The following is an 18,999-nucleotide window of genomic DNA, read 5'->3' on the forward strand; positions in this document are numbered from 1 at the left end:
ATCCAAAACCACAGACTTTAGATTACTTCAAGGATTGAAGTGCTGCCCTGGCCTGTGACTTTTTTGCGTTGGGCTATCCTGCAGTTGCTGCTTCTGCCTGTGGAAGGGGATAGACACTGGGCTTTGTTTTGCATTCCTGCTTGAAAGGTATCTGTAAGGGCTTGGAGTAGAGCTTTGAAGCCTCAGGAACAGTAAAGGCTTCACCATCCAGTTCTGAGTCTACCTGCTGTGGACTTTAGCTTACCAGATGGTGCCGTTCCAGCTCCTGGACCCCTGAAATTGAATTTCTGGTGAAAAAACTGTCTAACAGCGTCAGGCGACACTGTACGACTTTGTAAAGGACACTGCTGGCCGAACCGAGACGCCTCCTGCCCAAGGCCGTGAACCTCACAGAAGAGTGATGGCCCCAATGACCCTGTAGACTTTGCGTTGCTGCAGCCGCTGATCCCGCCTGACTTCAGAGTGTCGTAAGTCCGACGTCCGTGGCATCCAACACCTTCGCAGCACCTGCAGCCATGTGCTGTCATCCCGACCCCGTGAGGTTGCCTCGCAGTATCGTGACTTCGCTGGACTTCGTGCCTGCTGGAACCAAGGGACTGACTTCGCAACCAAGGTCGCTTCACCTCCACCGTTCTGCAGTAAGGACCCAACATAGCTGCGCAACGCCTCTGCTCTTCTGCCCCATAGTCCCTGAACCGATGCCGCATCGGATCCAGCGACGCCTCGCTCCCCGACTTTGCGGACCGCCCTGTTTTCTACTTGTTTGCTAAAGTACTGTCCCTGGCAACCGAACAACTCCGTAAACAGTGCAATTGGCGTTGCATTGTAGGAAATGACTCCGTCACAATGCAGCTTAATATCAACTTGCAGCATTTGTGCCTCTAGGCACTATTTTTATACTTTTTAGTGCTAAACTCGTATGTTTAACTGTGTATTATGGATTTTTATCATATTTGGTCTTGCTTATTTAGATAAAATATTTACTGTTTTTCTAAACCTGTGTTGTGTCATTTATAGTGGTTCATAGTATTACTGAGTGTGTTGGTACAAATACACATTGCTTCTGAAGCTAAGCCTGCCTGCTCGTGCCAAGCTACCAAGGGGGTGAGAGGGGTTTAACTGAGTGTGATTCTCCTTTACCCTGACTAGAGTGAGGGTCCTTGCTTGGACAGGAGGTAACCTGACTACCAACCAAAGACTCCATTTCTAACATTTGCCAACTGTTAGAAATTGGGTTTTTGGTTGGCAGTCAGGTTACCTTCTGTCCAAGCAAGAACCCTCACTCTAGTCAGGGTAAGTCACACACAATCCAAAATTAGCCTGTGCCCACCCTCTGGTAGCTTGGCAAGAGCAGTCAGGCTTAACTTAGAAGGCAATGTGTAAAGCATTTGTGCAATAAATCATACAATACCATAATATAGCACGACAAAAATACACCACACAGTGTATATAATATTTATCAGGATCATTGTAGGTCAAAACGATCAAAGATGCAATATGAATTTGTAAAGAGATCACTAAAAAGTGATATAAAGGGGGTCATTCTGACCCCGGCCGGTGGCGGAAGCCGCCGGCCTGGCTGGAACCGCCAGAATACCGCTGCGCGGTCAAAAGACTGCCGCGGGTATTCTGGGTTTCCTGCTGGGCTGGCGGGCGACCGCCAGAAGGCCGCCCGCCAGCCCAGCGGGAAACACCCTTCCATGAGGATGCCGGCTCCGAATGGAGCCGGCGGAGTGGAAGGGGTGCGATGGGTGCAGTTGCACCCGTCGCGATTTTCAGTGTCTGCATGGCAGACACTGAAAATCTTGGTGGGGCCCTGTTACGGGGGCCCACAACACCCCATACCGCCATCCTGTGCCTGGCGGCCAAAACCGCCAGGAACAGGATGGCGGTATGGGGGTCGGAATCCCCATGGCGGCGCAGCAAGCTGCGCCACCATGGAGGATTCCCCAGGGCAGCGGAAAACCGGCAGTACACCGCCGGTTTTCCGTTTCTGACCGCGGCTGTACCGCCGCGGTCAGAATGCCCAAGGGAGCACCGCCAGCCTGTTGGCGGTGCTCCCGCGGTCGTTGGCCCTGGCGGATTTTACCGCCAGGGTCAGAATGACCCCCAAAGTGTCTTAAGTCTTTAAAAAGCAAACAAACTCTCTTTCAAGCACAAAGTACCTGGTTTGGAGTGGAAAATCTCTGCAAAGGGCCGCAGGAGAAGGGATACGTGGAAAAATTGTGTGTGCGTCGATTTCTCCCCAGCACACACGGACTTGCGTCGTTATTTTTCACGCTGGGAAGTCGTGCGTCGTTTTCCGGCGCGCGGACAGTCTCTTTCTGTGGGTCGCAGGATTACCAGATGTCCCGGGTTCTGTGCGTGGATTCTCCTGTTTGTTTTCCGGCTGCATGTCGTTCCGCGGGGCTGTGCGTTGAAGTTTCGTTCTCACGGCAGGCATCGCATCGATTTCCCCTCTGGAAGTCGGGCGGCATTGTCCTTGCGAGGCCGTGCGTCGAAGTTCCAGTCGCCCCGAAGGCGTTGCGTCGATCAGCGTCGGTGTGCGGCGTTTTTCTCGCCGCGGAGCAAGCTGTGCGTCGAAATTTTCGGCGCACGAAGAGTCCAAATGAAAAAGAGAACTCTTTTTGGTCCTGAGACTTCAGGGAACAGGAGGCAAGGTCTATCCAAGCCCTTGGAGAGCACTTTTACAGCCAGACAAGAGTTCAGCAAGGCAGCAGGGCAACAGCAAGGCAGCAGTCCTTTGTAGAAAGCAGTCAGGTGAGTCCTTTAGGCAGCCAGGCAGTTCTTCTTGGTTCTGGTTCAGGTTTCTTCTCCAGCAAGTGTCTGATGAGGTAGGGCAGAGGCCCTGTTTTATACTAAATTGTGCCTTTGAAGTGGGGGTGACTTCAAAGAGTGTCTAACAAATGCACCAGGTCCCCTTTCAGTTCAATCCTGTCTGCCAGGGTACCAGTAGGGGGTGTGGCAGTCCTTTGTGTGAGGGCAGGCCCTCCACCCTCCCAGCCCAGGAAGACCCATTCAAAATGCAGATGTATGCAAGTGAGGCTGAGTACCCTGTGTTTGGGGTGTGTCTGAGTGAGTGCACAAGGAGTTGTCAACTAAACCTAGCCAGATGTGGATTGAAAGGCACAGAAAGATTTAAGTGCAAAGAAATGCTCACTTTCTAAAAGTGGCATTTCCAGAATAGTAATATTAAATCCGACTTCACCAGCCAGCAGGATTTTGTATTACCATTCTGGCCATACTAAATATGACATTCCTGCTCCTTTCAGATCAGCAGCTGCCACTTCAACAATGTATGAGGGCAGCCCCAATGTTAGCCTATGAAGGGAGCAGGCCTCACAGTAGTGTAAAAACAAATTTAGGAGTTTTACACTACCAGGACATATAACTACACAGGTACATGTCCTGCCTTTTACCCACACAGCACCCTGCTCTAGGGGTTACCTAGGGCACACATTAGGGGTGACTTATATGTAGAAAAAGGGGAGTTGGTAGGCTTGGCAAGTACTTTTAAATGCCAAGTCGAAGTGGCAGTGAAACTGCACACATAGGCCTTGCAATGGCAGGCCTGAGACAAGGTTAAGGGGCTACTGAAGTGGGTGGCACAACCAGTGCTGCAGGCCCACTAGTAGCATTTAATCTACAAGCCCAGGCACATATAGTGCACTCTACTAGGGTCTTATAAGTAAATTAAATAGCCAATCATGGATAAACCAATCAATAGTACAATTTACACAGAGAGCAAATGCACTTTAGCACTGGTTAGCAGTGGTAAAGTGTCCAGAGGTCAAAAGCCAACAACAACAGGTCAGAAGAAATAGGCGGAAGGAGGCAAAAAGTTTGGGGATGACCCTGTCAAAAAGCCAGGTCCAACACCAACCTTTTCCCAAATCCCAGGTTCCTTTAGAAGTTTTAAGTCAGAGTCGATCTTAGTCAGATTTTTAATAAAGCTTTTAACTCCTCTACCGTTATCAAGAATATATGTGCAACAATGTTGTGATTTCAGTATTTTACAGACTCCGCACTCCTTTGCTAAAAGGATGGCTAGCTCAAGGCGGTTCTGAAGAGTCATAGAACGTACCACAGCCATTTCAATGTCCATTAAGACCATGGCTCCAGAAAAAACTAGTCAACATGTTATCCACAATAGTAGATAACTTTTGAATCTTCAAAGAATTTAAAATAACTCCTGCTGAGGGAATGATTGCTCCAAATATATCTCCAATTATGCCAGAATAAGATTCTCTCTTTGGTCTAGCAAGATGTAATTCATTCCGTTTAGGTGCCTCATTTGGTTTCTCAAGTGGATAAATCTTTGGGAAAACAAGTCCCAAGTAACATGTGCCATATCATCCTCTTGGGAGGTGGTAATAGGCATTTTGTCCACAGATATAATAAACCCCAGGAATCACTGGGTCTTATCCGTTTAGCACAAATGTCCATTTACTCTGAAAAAGAAACACATGTCTGTATTCACTCCTTCTCACAAATAAAGTGTCCGTTCTAGATTGTGGTCTGTATATACAAAGCTTTCCTACATGTTGTGCGTCTAAAGCTAACGTCCCTTGTGTTCTAGTTTCACTAAATGTATGGTCATTTCTAAATATTAATTTGACTAACCCTTTATCTATTTTCTCCTTCAATGCCTTTCTCATGTCATCAGTTTGATTCTAGAAAACTTTTTTCTACTGGTGAAAGCATGCATTTGAGGTTATTCCTGTGCACGCAGGCTGTGCCAAATGTTAGTGTAGGTTCAAAGAAACCTCTCACTAATTCTATATTCTTATTTTAGCTAGGCTACTCAAGTATTTATTAACAAAAGAAAGCACAAGATTATGATTTGAGCAAAAATACTGAAAGTATTCTTGGTTATATAACCTTGTTAATAAAAGAATGCAACTGATTTCATGCATTAGTGGCAAGCTATGGTAAGTTATCCCTTCTTCCACTGATGAAGGAATTTGCATGCAAACATAACATTCTCTCACATTCATTATCTCAACATATTCATACAGCAAGCAATAGAAAACATTAGAGGAAATATCTCCTTGTGAGCCATCTACGTGCAAATATTTCTCATCGTACTTAAACTTGTCTAGTTCTGTAGGTATAGTAATTTCTAAAGAGGTGTGATTCGTTTAATCTTTATTAAGAAAGCTCATGCTCACAATCAATAGCAAACATACTGTCATGCATACAATTGCCTAGCCAATACCTATGTATCTAAAGCACTTATTGCTTATAACCTGCTTGTTGTGATTATCCATGATTTGTAAAGAATCAGAAAGTAGAAGAGGAAACATTTTCAACTATGCAGCAGAAACAAAAATCCATCTTCTTTGCAGTTATTCACAGCTTTCAGTTTCTCCTCCTGTGCGCCTGTCAAAAATCAGTTTAATTGTTGTCAAAAATCAGTGTAGCAGCTTGTCAAATCAGTTCATTTTCAAGTTATCTTTAATGTCTCTTTCCTTTCTCCGTTTCTCTGAATCTTTCTCAAAGTTCAGTTTGTGGACCAACTTCACGTGCCAAAGTTATTGACCTGGAATTTCACGAACACAACAAAATGACAGAAATTCACTCTGCCAATCATTAGTTGCTGCATATGCCCATCAGGTCCTGAATATCTTTGATTTGCAACTCGTTTTCTTTTCAGTTTTAGATCGCCGCTCAATTCTCCATCACTCAAATCTTCTTTTCTTGTGATGTCTACTTCTTCTTCGATTATTGACACTGTTATTGATTCCTTTCTCTTGATTTATGATCTTGGGCACTTGTCTCCTTTCAGTGGTACCTTAGACAATGCTCTTTTCAGTGCTCTCCTTGCTCTGCAGGATTTTGACTTGAAGGACCTGCAACTGGTCCTGGGGGAGTCAGATCTGATTGACTATGATCTAACTCAACTCCCTCCACCGGGTCGGTGAGTTGCTCTGTTTGCCTTTTGAGATCATCTGCTTCTGGGAGAGCCCTCCTCTGACTAGGCTCTCCTGCTCCCTCAATTGAGACTTGATCAGCATCACTTTTCTGTAAGTCCTCCGTCTCGTTTCTTACAGGTGTATCTGGATTTTCCTCCGTCTGCTCAGAGGCTTTTTGGATTCTCCTGTTTCCTTCTCTGCTTCCAGGGTTTGTCTGGAGGTTGTTGGTATTCTCAAATACTCTTCTTCATTGTCCAAAGGACAGGGTACTTTTAGAGTGTGAATGTAATGTTTCCAGTTCAGAACTCCTGCACACTTCACAGCAGTAGTAGTAACTAGCACCACTTGATGAAGGCCCTTCCACTGAGGCTCCAAAAAGGTTTTCCTCATGTGTTTTCGGATCACAACCCAGTCTCCAGTTCTCAGGTTGTGACTCTGATCATGGGATGGCAGCACAGTTGTCGCTTCCACCTAATGAGAAAAAGAGCGAACCACATCAGCCAGACCCTTGCAGTTATCCAACACCATGTCATCTGTCAAGTTCACAAGAGCATTTGCAGGATTCACTGGCAACCTCATTGCTTTTCCCTGAGGATTTCGTTTGAAGACAGTCCAGTTTTCCTGTTGGGTGTATTTCTCATGCTCATCAGAACTAACAGTAGTGCATCTGGCCTGTCCTGAGGCTTCAGGGCGGTAGCCACAGTGCAACTTCAGCTCAATGTTTAAGGCTGAATATAGTAATTTGATTACTTCATCATTGGAGTGACTTTCTCTATCTGATTCTAAAGAGACCGGAAAACCAAAACATAGTAATCAGCTGCCTAAGCAATAACTTTGCTACAGTAAAGCTGTCATTCCTACATGTGGGGCATGCTTCAATCCAATGACTAAAAATGCACTCACCAACACATATCTCAATCCTCCACACACAGACATTTCAATGAAATCCATTTGCATTCTGCTGAATGGACCTCCCGCTCGTCCAATGGGGCTCATGTTAACAACTGTTCTGTTACCCACATTCATCTGTTGACAGATGAGGCAACGGTGGCAAACTGCTTTGGCAACCTGTCTAAATTTTGGATTAAACCATGACTGCTTGAATGTCCGAATCATTGCATCTGTCCCAATATGTGCTTGACTATGATAATATCTAGCCATTTGAGTCAGCAAGCAGTTGGATAACACCACTTGTCCCTCCCTGGACACCCAAATGTCATTCTCTCTTTATACACATTTCATTTTAACCCACATTTTCTTTTATTCTTTTTCAACACTTTCCTGGGGCCCCTTTAGCTCTTCCCAGGTATCAACAACAGTCAATGCATAATTTATACAAACGTCTTCTTCTGGCAACAGTTCCCATTTGTCTTTGAAAGATATACAATTCAGTGCACAAAACCTTGTGACTTGATCTGCATATCCATTTCCCATTAAAACAAAGTCTTGCGATCTTTGGTGTGAACTGCATTTCATCACAGCAATCTTTTCAAGCATTTGTAAAGCTTGTAACAAATCATGAATTATTTCTCCTTTTCTAACTGGCGAACCAGAAGAAGTCATGAAACCTCTCTGTGACCATAGCTGGCCAAAGTCATGCACTATTGCAAGTCCATACTGGCTGTCTGTATAAATGGTAACTTTAAGCTGTGCAGAGACATGGCATGATCTAGTAAGAGCCACCAATTCAGCTGCTTGTGCAGAATATACTGCAAGAAGCCAGGAAGCTTTGCGTATACCAGAAATTGGTCCCACTGCATATCCTGCTTTTAATGTTCCGTTGTTATCTCTTAAACAGGAACCATCAACAAAAATAATTTAGTAATTTTCTTCCAATAAGGTATCTGGAATGTCAGGTCTATGTTTAGTGCACAATTGAATAACTTCCAGACAGTCATGTTAGACATCTTTCAACTTGTAAATTTCAAAATTTTCTTTCAGAAGCAAAGTTGCTGTGTTAAGCACTGTACACCTTTTCAGAGTAACATTTAGAGAACCTAAAATTACAGTTTCGTATCTGGTCTACCTATCATTTGTAAAATGTTGTGTTTTTGTCCGTGTGAGCAAAATATCAATGGAGTGCGGGACCAAAACAGTTAAGGGATGTCCCATCACAATGCTCACACTCCGAGTGGGGCTCAATCCAGCCGCTGACACAGTTCGCAAACAGCCAGGCAAAGTGGCTGCGACTGGGTCCAAAGTAGCTGAAAGAAATGCTACAGGGCTGTTTACTCCACCATGTGCCTGTGTCAAAACAGAAAGAGAACATGCATCACGTTCATGACAAAACAACGTGAATGGTTTTGTGTAGTCGGGCATTCCCAAAGCCGGAGCTTTGCATCGTCTTTCTCTCAACTCAGTAAAGGTTTTCATACAAGCTTGGTCTACCTCTAAGGAGTCAGTAACTTCTTTGTGAGTCAGTTTCTGCAGTGGTTTGGAAACAATTGAGAAATTGGGAATCCATTGGAGACAGTAGCTCGCCATTCCCAAAAACATTCTGACATCTCTTTGTGTAGCTGGGGGATTCATCTGCAGTATGGCAGGGACTCTTGCTCTGGAAATCTTTCTAGCTGTCTTTTCAATCTGATGTCCCAAATATTTCACTTCTTTCTTACAGTACTGCAATTTGGCTGGGGGACAATTTGTGTCAGTTCTTTCCCAAATGATTTAGTGAGGTAATAGTATCTTACCTACATGTGACCTTTGTTTTTGAAGCAACCAACAAATCATCATTTACTGAATTATAATCAGTTTCCTCAAACTGATCGTCTTCATCATCACTATTTGTCTGAATGGCAATCCCATCATTTGAACAAGCAATTGAACATCTTGTTTTGTATAACAAGTCTCTTCCTAGTAAGGGAACTGGACTTGAGTCACAAACTACAAATTTGTGCAAGCCTTTGAAATTTTCATTTTTTACTGGAACTGGTTCTGTTATCGGGTTCGTCAAATACTGATTTGCAACTCCCACAATTTGCACTGTTTTCCCTGAAAGAGATACGTTAGGGACTTCTGCAGTTCTTACAGTGGAACTTGTAGCTCCCGTGTCACCTAAGAATGAGGCTTTGTGACACATTACCTTTCTCTTCACATATGGACCCTTTTGGTCTACTTCTAATGAAGCTGCCAACACGCAAGTCTTCTTCATTTGAGCTCCCACTCATCAACTCATCATTCGATTCATCCTCACTGTGTAATGTGTATCAGTGTATTGTGTTATTACTAGTGTTAAACCGTTGACCTGTGCCCTGCTGAGGAAGCATCATCTGCTGATGTTCCATTGGGGCTTGAGGTTTCTGAATTTGTTGCCTAGGTACCATTTGAACTCTGGGTTGCAATTGATGTGACTGTGGCATCTGCAAACGTCGCACTTGCATCTGTTGCATGGGCTGAGAACCTTGCACTTGATTTACATTCTTTTGGTAATTAAAATTTTGACCTCTCATTTTTGTTCCTCTCATGCTTGGAAAAAGATTGCTTTCATTCGTCTGTGGGGCAACACCTTCCTGTCCTAGCATCGGTCACTTCTGTTTCCAATGTCTGAAGCTGCCGCAAGCATGAGAAGGTAACGTCCTTTTCATTGCATGCATATCATTCTGAGTAACTACGGTGCTCAAATCGACACCAGTGTTCACATTTCCATTTCCAACCCAACCTCTACCTTTTGCCTGATTCTGAAACCACAAGTTTCCCTGCTGCTGCTGTGGAAAACTTCCGTGCATTCTTGTTTGTGCTGCTTTAATCTGCATCACCATTGCCTTCTCTTTCAACTTTTCAACTGCTTCAATTCAATTTCATCACTACAGTACTTGGCATATTGCAATACTTCATCCATCAGCTTGGCTTGGCAGACAATCAAAAGACTCTTAATCATCTGGCTAATTTCAGGTCTCAGTCCTTTAACAAACCTGAACACAATATGAATGATGTCTTTTGGGTCAATTGTTTCTGTACCTCTGTAAGATTTAAATTCCTGCAATACTCTTTTGTAGTAAGTATGTATGGACTTCTTTCCTTCTTGAGTAGTCCTATCTATTCTCTGCAAATCAATATTCTTTGGAGAAATCCTTGTTTTAAAAAATGTAATCACTTTATAGGAATATTTTGGTACATCCTGAGATGGTGCACCTGTAGACAGATCTCATGGAGGCTCTCTCGTTAGCCAATCTACACTCCTTTTGCATTCAACCCACAAGTCAGCTGGAACCACTGTTTCTAATAGGGCATTCAAATCTTTCCACAGGCATTTTGCAAACTTCACAAACCTGTCTGTTTGTTGGTACCATTCCACTGACTTCTCTCTCAATCTCGGGTAGACATTTGTAAATGACAGCATGTCACTTCTGCTCCAAGGGACATGCACACAATTCCCTCCTGGAATTTCTCTCATCTGTAATATCTTTACTGGATTGTCAGTCTGCTATGTACTAGCAGTTAAATTCTCAGACTCCCTTTTTTTCTTGTCTCATTTCTTTACCCATCTGCCTTCCCATTTATCTAATGCTCCCCAAGTCTGAATGCTCTAGATTAATTCCCTAATGTGAATTTTCATTCCTGGTATCCTCATGTTCTCAATATGCTTTGAGTCAAATGCCAACATGCAACTTCTACTCAAATGCTTCATTTTCTCAATCTCTATGTCGTATTTCTCTGCCAGATCTGCTAATCTATGGTGTACCAATCCTGCTTTGTTGGTAATTATTTTGCACAAAAAGCCCAATTCATCTTCACTATATGAGTCAATTGTGTTTAACTCAATCATTCCCTCAATTAATTTCTCTACTTCTAATTTAAGCCTGGTCAAATTTAATGGACTTCCTCCATTTGACTCTCCTGGAGTGCTATTCAACCTTTTGAGCCATTCAGTTAATTGCTGGGCTGTCTAACCTTATATTGAGACATTTTTATTACTTACATTGGGCACTTGTAACGTTAGACATGGACTCTCTGGGGTCATCAAAAATGGGTTAGGACCTATGTCTGATCTCCCCAGATTATTCGGTGGGGTCATGGAATAATTCAAGTCAATTAATGGACATGTCATGTCAAATGTTTGCTTCATTGGAGACATGATTTCTGTATTACATTGAATCTCTCCATTTCAGCACTTGAATTCAACATTTTCTGTTCATTGTTCTCATTATTTCCCTGAGCAAACAATGGTATAACGGAACCAATAGTAACCGGAACTGACACAGCATCTGGACTCAGTTGGACGTTTTGATCTCTAGAGTATATTATCCGGTATTCTGATTTGTCAACGCAGATGTATTTATCTGTGACACTGTTATGGGGGTGCATCTCGGGATTGTCCGAGCTTGCATCCAGGATATCAAATTGGGTGTAGCATTTATTTGAATCACTGTCAGCTTCTGGTAAACCTATCTCATTTGGGAAACTTGTCCTGTCGTCACTCTTACACTTGGGGCCAGATGTAGCAAAATCCGAAATTGCGACTCTCAAATTGCGAGTCTGAGCGATTCGCAATTTGAGAGTCGCAAATTCGGATGCTGGTTGGTGTCACTGACACCATCTACGAATCGCAAGGGGGTCGCAAAGACCCACCTCATTAATATTAATGAGGTGGGTCGCAATTTGCGACCCCCTTTTGATTCGCAGCACTCACAGGGATGGTGGCCTGCTGGAGACAGCAGACCACCATGACTGTGACTGCTTTTTAATAAAACAGTTTTTTTTGTTTGTATTGCAGCCCGTTTTCCTTAAAGGAAAACTAGTTGCAACACAAACGAAAAAATGAAAATTAGGACCATTGCCTGCTCTGAAAAAGTGTTTTCAGGGCCATTCACAAAGGGGAAGGGGTCCCCTGGGTTAGCACCCATTTGAAATGGTGCTAACTGCTAATTGCTTTGCGACCACGTTCGCGGTCACAAAGCAATTCTACATTGTGATGCGAATGGCAAATAGGAAGGGGAACACCCCTTTCTATTTGTGTGTCACATTCCCATTTTGCGAGTTGGTAACCAGGTTACGACTTGCAAAATGGGAATGAGCATCGCAATGTGCTTTTTGCATGGCGCAAACAGCGAATTTCGCTGTTTGCACCATGCAAAAAGCTTTGTACATCTGGCCCATGGTATGGTATTTACAATAGGGACATCTGGATAAATCCTGGGTATCAACCTGCTACATGTCTGAATTGTGAATGCAGTAGGGACAGTATGGCTAACCTGTACCTGTCTTTGTGTAGCTTCAATAGATACTGGAGCAGTAGGATCGGCACTACTACTTGGGCCTGTCTCATGTGCTGCATATGGTGGGGACGACTTCTCAATAATTGCACAATAAACTTGTCACCATCTGAGTCTTCATCATAGGTCAAAGACTTTCTAAACTTCGATTTCTGCTCTTTTTCCTCAGAAGCATAAGAACCCTTCTTCTTGGCATTCTTTTGGGCATTACTCTCGTTGTCTTGTGTAATTGCAGGAAAAATCTTAATTCCCTGGAAAGTCTTAGTTCTCCAAAATTTCTGCTCACTATCCCATCTCGCCTCAGCTGTTCTCATTCTCCTCTCAAATTTCTGTTGCTGTCTGGCCACTAAAACCCAAAAAACTAATGCTTCAAATTGTGCAGGTCTCGGAGATTTTGGATCGTACAGTACTCTCCTCAAGTTCTCTAATATTCTCAGATTAAAGGTTCAGTGGGCAGAACACATTAAGCTTCCTTCCTTTTCTGAATCTTTGCACTATTGTTTTAACCAAAGACATGGCGTAGTACTGTGTTCTTCAAATACAATATATGTGGGGTTGGCTTCTGGTGGTGTGATTTGTCCTATTATAACTGGAATGAACGCATCGCCACTTAGGATACTCTTTAATGCTTTGAAAAAATTCATTTTCAGATATAAGTTACGCTTCAACTCAGGAAGTAAATGTCAATCCCAAAATACCTTTTGCTTACCTTTCTCAACCAATAACGGTTCACAGTTGTCCACCAATTTGTTTGCAGCTTTTCTCACCAACCATCCTATTCCAGCGCAGACCTAGTGACATCACACTCACATGTACAGCGGCTGACAAAGCCCTCCGGCTTGTCTTCCCCAAAACATATCCACTTCAACTAAATGCATATATTGCGAGCACTAAAGAAATATTAACACACAAAAGTTGTCTGTTTACTATGGGTAGGAAACACAATTGCTTTGGAAACCTTACAAAATTTTTCAACTGCGGATTTTAGCTCTAACAGATACTCCTTCAATTTCAGTTTCTCTGACTGGCAAGCAAAATTCAAAGAGCAAATTTTACCCTAGACTGATAATCAGATCGTCCTGGTGCACTTGGAATCACCAAGGGCCAGATGTACCATCACGGCCCATTGCGATTCAGTAATAGCGATTTTTAAGAAATCGCTATTACCAACTCGCAAAGGGCCATGTATCACATTTGCGAATCGGTAATAGCGATTTCTTAAAAATCGCAAATGCTATTACCGAATCGCAAATTGCGATACCGGCCCCATTCGCACCTATGGGCCTGTTGGCCCATAGCTGCAAATATTTTGCATTTCCAAAATTGCCTAAGGCCCCCTCTCCTGCACCCCAAAAATGTTTTTTTCAACATGTAAGGTACACACATGCCAAAAGTGCATGTGTGCTTTACATGTTTAATTTAAAAATGCAGTTTAACTGCATTTTTTAATTTTGCACCAGATTACCACGTGGTTGCAAAGCATGGTATTTTGCAAGTGCAAAATGCCATTTTTTAAAAAATCGCAATTTGCGATTTTTTCCTGAATAGCCTTGCGACCTGGAAATTGCGAATCGCAAATTGCGACTCGCAATTTCCAGGTCGCAACGCAAGAAATCGCTATTTTAGCGATTTCTTATTTGTGGTCTGCGAATGCATTTCATGCATCGCAGACCACTGTTTTGCACTCGCAAACGGCCGAATTTACCGATTCGCACTGTTTGCGAGTGCAAAACTTTTTAATACATCTGGCCCCAAATCTCCATCAAAACTAACACTCCCTTTTAACACGTACTCTATGAGTTTGTCAACCATGCCCAATTGCCCTATTAAACAGACAAATTACAACATCAACCAAGTGTCATCTACACTTGTTCAATAACCAATACTCAGTACTCCGGAGTATTGAACCACACAGGGTCCGTATACCAACAACCATGTGGGCAATTTTTTAGCACAAAGCGCCACACACATGTGAACTTCGACGACTTCCCTACATACACCCTTTGGAGTATGCACACTCCCTAAAGAAACTTCATTGGAATATGCAAACTCCCTACTACTCACAAACATCACAATTTACTTGCAATTCACTTAAGCGGTGCAAGCGCGAAACCTATTTACTCACAATCACACTAGGAATACTGAGAACATTTTCAAATAAGTATTGGCAAACCCAAGGTTTCAGGAAAGTCATCTAATATTATCTCTACTTTAAAAACCTGGTAATTTCTTTAGGGGACATAACCTTTGATTTCCGTTATTAGAACTGGGAACTTCCTAAGGAGCAATTTTGTCAGGAAACTGTGAGACCTTGGCACTCTTCTCAAGGAGACGTGACCATTCACTTTATTACCTAGAACTGAAATACCAGAGCTACCTTTTTTTTTCTTTGTTTTTTCACAATTGTTTATTAATAAAATTAAACATTATGCAATTACATTGAGTAGTATTCTTTCTTTTTCTTTTATCTCAGTGAACATTCACTATTAAAAGGACATTCATTACAGTTCTGCTATGCTTGATGGGGAAGGCAAGATTGGGTGTGGTTGGAAAGGTAGATGAGGGGAGAGAGTCTGGTCATAGAGAGGGGTGAAGGCATAGTTGCCTATACGTTCAATTAAAAGTGAAAGACATCCATTAAATTGGTCAGCGTACTACATCTAGAAGACTCCCATGGTTGGTTTGTAAGCAACACCGTGTCCTGTAGTGCTCCAGTAATTCGGTGAGTGCAGCAGTTTGTGACTGTCCATTGGTATATTCTATACCTTGGGACTTAGGGAAAAATAACCTGGTTACATGTTTGTCGCCTCGTGCCACCCAGATCTTAAAGGTAGGAGTAATGATGTGCTTCACAGTCGTTCTGGAGTAGCCTTTGATGGGGAGGTAGCTGCCATTATATTTATTATAGGGTGTTAGATCTTGTTCCGGGGTCACCTATTATGTTACCTACCACAAGCATGTAACTTCTGAAGGAGAGGGCTGTGTGGGGAAGGGGGGGACCCTGGCGGGCGGGACCGGGGATACATTCGACCCGTGGGGTTAGTGGATAGAGGCCACTCATTACAGTGGTAGATGAAGTGTTTGAGTGCTGTAGTTAACAGGTCTATGGGACGTCGAGTAGAGGTGAATATAAGGGTGTGTGGCCACGGGAGCTGACAAGGAATAAGAAAAGGCAGGTTGCTGCTGGGGTGATGGGGACAGGTTTGAAAAGTAGAAAATAATTATTGGTTTGTCATAGGTATGATGTCATGATGTTTGAGAAGTAGAAAGAGCTAGATACGAGGAAGAAGGGCAAGGAGGGGACAGGGAAACAATGAGAAACTACTCTGAGCCATGTGGGGGTAGGGCTGAATGATGGGGGGGGCAAGTATTGAGATAAGAAGGGGTAAACAGATGAGGCGGTGAGGAAATGAGAGGGGCACCCAGCATCCTATTTGAGATATTATTTAAGGAAGGGAGTTGAAAACATGTGGGGAGGGTAGGGAGAGGAGGGAGGTGGAAGGAGATAGGGCACGTGGGAGGGTGTCCTGAGCTGCGCCTGTTTGCTGCAGTGAGGGTGTTTATATAAGCTGGTAAGCGAGTATGAAACTCACTGTGAGGCGTCAGTGAGTAAAGATGCCCACGTTTGCTGGAATAGGGCAGTTTGAGCCTGCATTTTATATATAGGGCATTCAAAGGCTGCAATCCGAAACATTGCTACCATCCATTCTTCCGGGGTAGGGGGTGTTGAAGACCTCCAGTGATGAAGCACGCATATCTTAGCTGTCGCCAGGGCCGTGTGCTGAAGCCGGCATTGTAGATAGATCAGAGAGTTGTCCCATGGCATGGATTAGGATGAGAGATGGGGAGAGCTGTGTTTGTAAAGGCATCATGGTTGCTAGAGTGTCGCCCACTGTTAACCATAGGGGTCAGACCGATGGGCATTTGCAAAAGGATGTGTCACAGATTGCACCTTGTCTCGGAACAGCACCAGCACTCCGCATGCTGTAGTAGACCTACCCCCTGTAATTTTCTGGGGGTCCAGTACCAGTCATGGAGTATTTTAAAAAGGCAGAACTTCAATCAGGCATCTCTAACATCTCTATCCAGGGCTAATGTCTCTCTCCAACTTTCTACCTAAAGTTCTGTTTGTAGGTATATCTGCCATTTGAGGCGTTATGTTTCAGGAAGTGGTTGTGAGTAGAGGTGTTGTGTGATGACATCGTAAAGGTCCGCCATAGCACCTTTGTGGTGGCCCCAAGTTTTAAGATAAGTGATGATGGGAGATACTTGAAGTGTCCATGGGGTAGTCCCCAAACCACTGTGCACACAGTGTTTGAGTTGCAGATACTGTCATGCTTGATTGGGATGGAGGCCGTAATGTTCTTGTAGGCGCACAAACGATTTTAGCTCACTGTTCTCTATAATCTGGTCTAGGGTTTCAATGCCCGCCGTGCTCCAACATATCCAATGTAGGGGGTGCCCTCCAATTCACATGGCTTTGTTGCCCCAGAGGAGGGCTTGAGAGTAGATAAGAGGGTTAACACCTAGGAGTCGGTGCGCTCTATGCCAGGCTGCATGCATATTTTTCAGCATCGGATTAGGTGGGTATATGTGAGGGTGGATTTGTAGAGTACTTGTATTATAGAGGCCTCTATGTCCGCCCTGGTGGGAGAGTAGTAGATGTTCCGTTGTGACCAAGTGCGGTGGGTCATTTACTCCGGGTAGCATATATAAGTTGGGGAGGGTGGAGAGCAAGAGTGTAGTGCTCTACTGATGGGAGCCCCAGCCCTCCACAGGAACGGCGTGCTAAGAGTTTCAACGATGAGAGGTGGGGACGAGAAGTACCCCATACAAAGGCTCTGATTGCAGCGTATATTGTTCTTAAAGTTAATAGTGGTACTTGAATGGAAAGCATGCCTAACACATAAGTTAAGCGTGGTAAGGTGACCATCCGTATTGCCTGCACCCTCCCCCACATTCAGAGCCCCAATTGGGACCATTTCTCAAAGTCCAGTTTCATGCGGACAATGACAGGGTCGAGGTTGTGGGCCACCATGTTCTCTAGACCTCGTTGACAAGGATTCCCAGGTATTTAAGACGGAGCGGCGTCCATCCATCGGAACAGGGATCCGTGTAATGCTGCTTTTGTGGTGACAAAGGAGAAGGGTAATGCCTCAAATTTATCCCAATTTGCTCGATAACCAGAAAGGGCTGTGCAGTCTTCAATGATCACCATTAATGCTGGAAGAGAACAGTCGAGGTCGGTCAGGGTAAGTAAGATGTCACCTACGAGAGATATTATTTGGATATTCCCCTTCATATTGGTGTGCCAGTAATTAACGAAGAGCGACGTATAACGGCGACTAGTGGCTCAAGGGCTAGTAAGAACAGCAATGGTGAAAGACGGCATGCCTGTCGCGTTCCTCTGCGTATGGGGAAAGAATCTGAGAGGAAGCCTCCGGAGTTAACCCGAGCCGAGGGACTATCATATATGAGGTGTACGTTTGCGATAAATTTGTCACCCAGTCTGAATTTTCACAGGGTCAGCAGCAGGTATTCCCATTCTACACGATCAATTGCTTTTTCAGCATCTAAAGATAAGGATATGGCTTCCTCCGGCATGTTCCTGGTTTCCCATAGGGCATGGGAAAGAGTACGCAGGTGATTTCTAGAGGTGCGGCCTGGGACAAACCCTCCCTGTGTTTGGTGTATTAGTGACGGGATAACTTCACGCAGTCAGGCCGCCAAGACACTGGCCAATATTTTAATGTCCCCATTGAGGAGAGAGATTGGCCAATAATTACCACAATGGAGGGGGTCCCGTCCGGGCTTAGGTATTACCACGATGGTTGCCTGGTTTAATATTGCGCCCAGTGTCTTTTCCCAGTCAGCCTCTTTGAAGTCTTCGTACAGAGAATCAACCACTGCCTCGCCTGCCCATTTGTAAAATTCTGCGGAAAACCCATCTTCTCCCGGTGATTTGTGATAAGGGAGGTTAGAGATGGTTTGTGCTATTTCCACCTTACTGATCTCTCCTCCTAGCAGGGCTTTCCCCACGGCCATCAGGCATGGGAGATGTGCAGTTTCCAGGAAGGCGTCCACTCAGGGCCATTCGGGCCTCTTCTAAGTGGTGATGGGCTGGCACATAGGTTTGTGCTGTGTATAGTTTGGTGAAGTGTTCAACATTATGATCTAGTTCTACTTGGCAAGCTAAGTGCTGTTTTTTGGCTTGTGTGGCATCTCTCATCATTTGTCCGCACAGGGTCGTCTTTGCCGCTGCCCACATGATTCTCTGAGAGGCAACCGTTCCTTTATTATCCTGTATGTAAGTGGAAACGTGTACCTTCAGTTGTGTTTTGCCCTGGGGAGTGTGGTAGCGATGTACTGCAAAGCACCAGGGTTTGCAGCCCGGAGAAGTAAGACCTGCTTCAACTGACAACGTTATGGAGTAGTGGTCTGATAGACCACCCTCCAATATACAGGAGTCCTGTATCTGGGCCACTATGCTATGTGTCACTAGGAAGTAGTCCAATCAGGACTGAGTCCCATGAACTGGTGATAAGAATGTATACTCTTAATTAGTTGGGTGCGTGAGCATCCAATAATCTACTAACTCATGGTCTGAGGACTCATCCGCGAGAATGTCTCTGTCTTGGTTATTACATTTGTCCATAGGCCCAGTTCTGTCTAGCACTGCATCACGGGCCAAGTTCCAGTCACCTCCTATGATGTTTCGTGTGGCTCCTAGCTCCGTCAGAAGTAGATTAATATGAAGGAAGAACAGTCTTTTAGGACCTGTGGGTGCGTATATGAAACCCATACATTTCGAAGAGTCTCCTATTTTAAATTTTACGAAAACGTATCTCCTTTCCATGTCTGCTCATGTTTTG

Source organism: Pleurodeles waltl, chromosome 9, assembly GCF_031143425.1.
Source record: "Pleurodeles waltl isolate 20211129_DDA chromosome 9, aPleWal1.hap1.20221129, whole genome shotgun sequence".
NCBI classification, from domain to species: Eukaryota; Metazoa; Chordata; class Amphibia; order Caudata; family Salamandridae; genus Pleurodeles; species Pleurodeles waltl.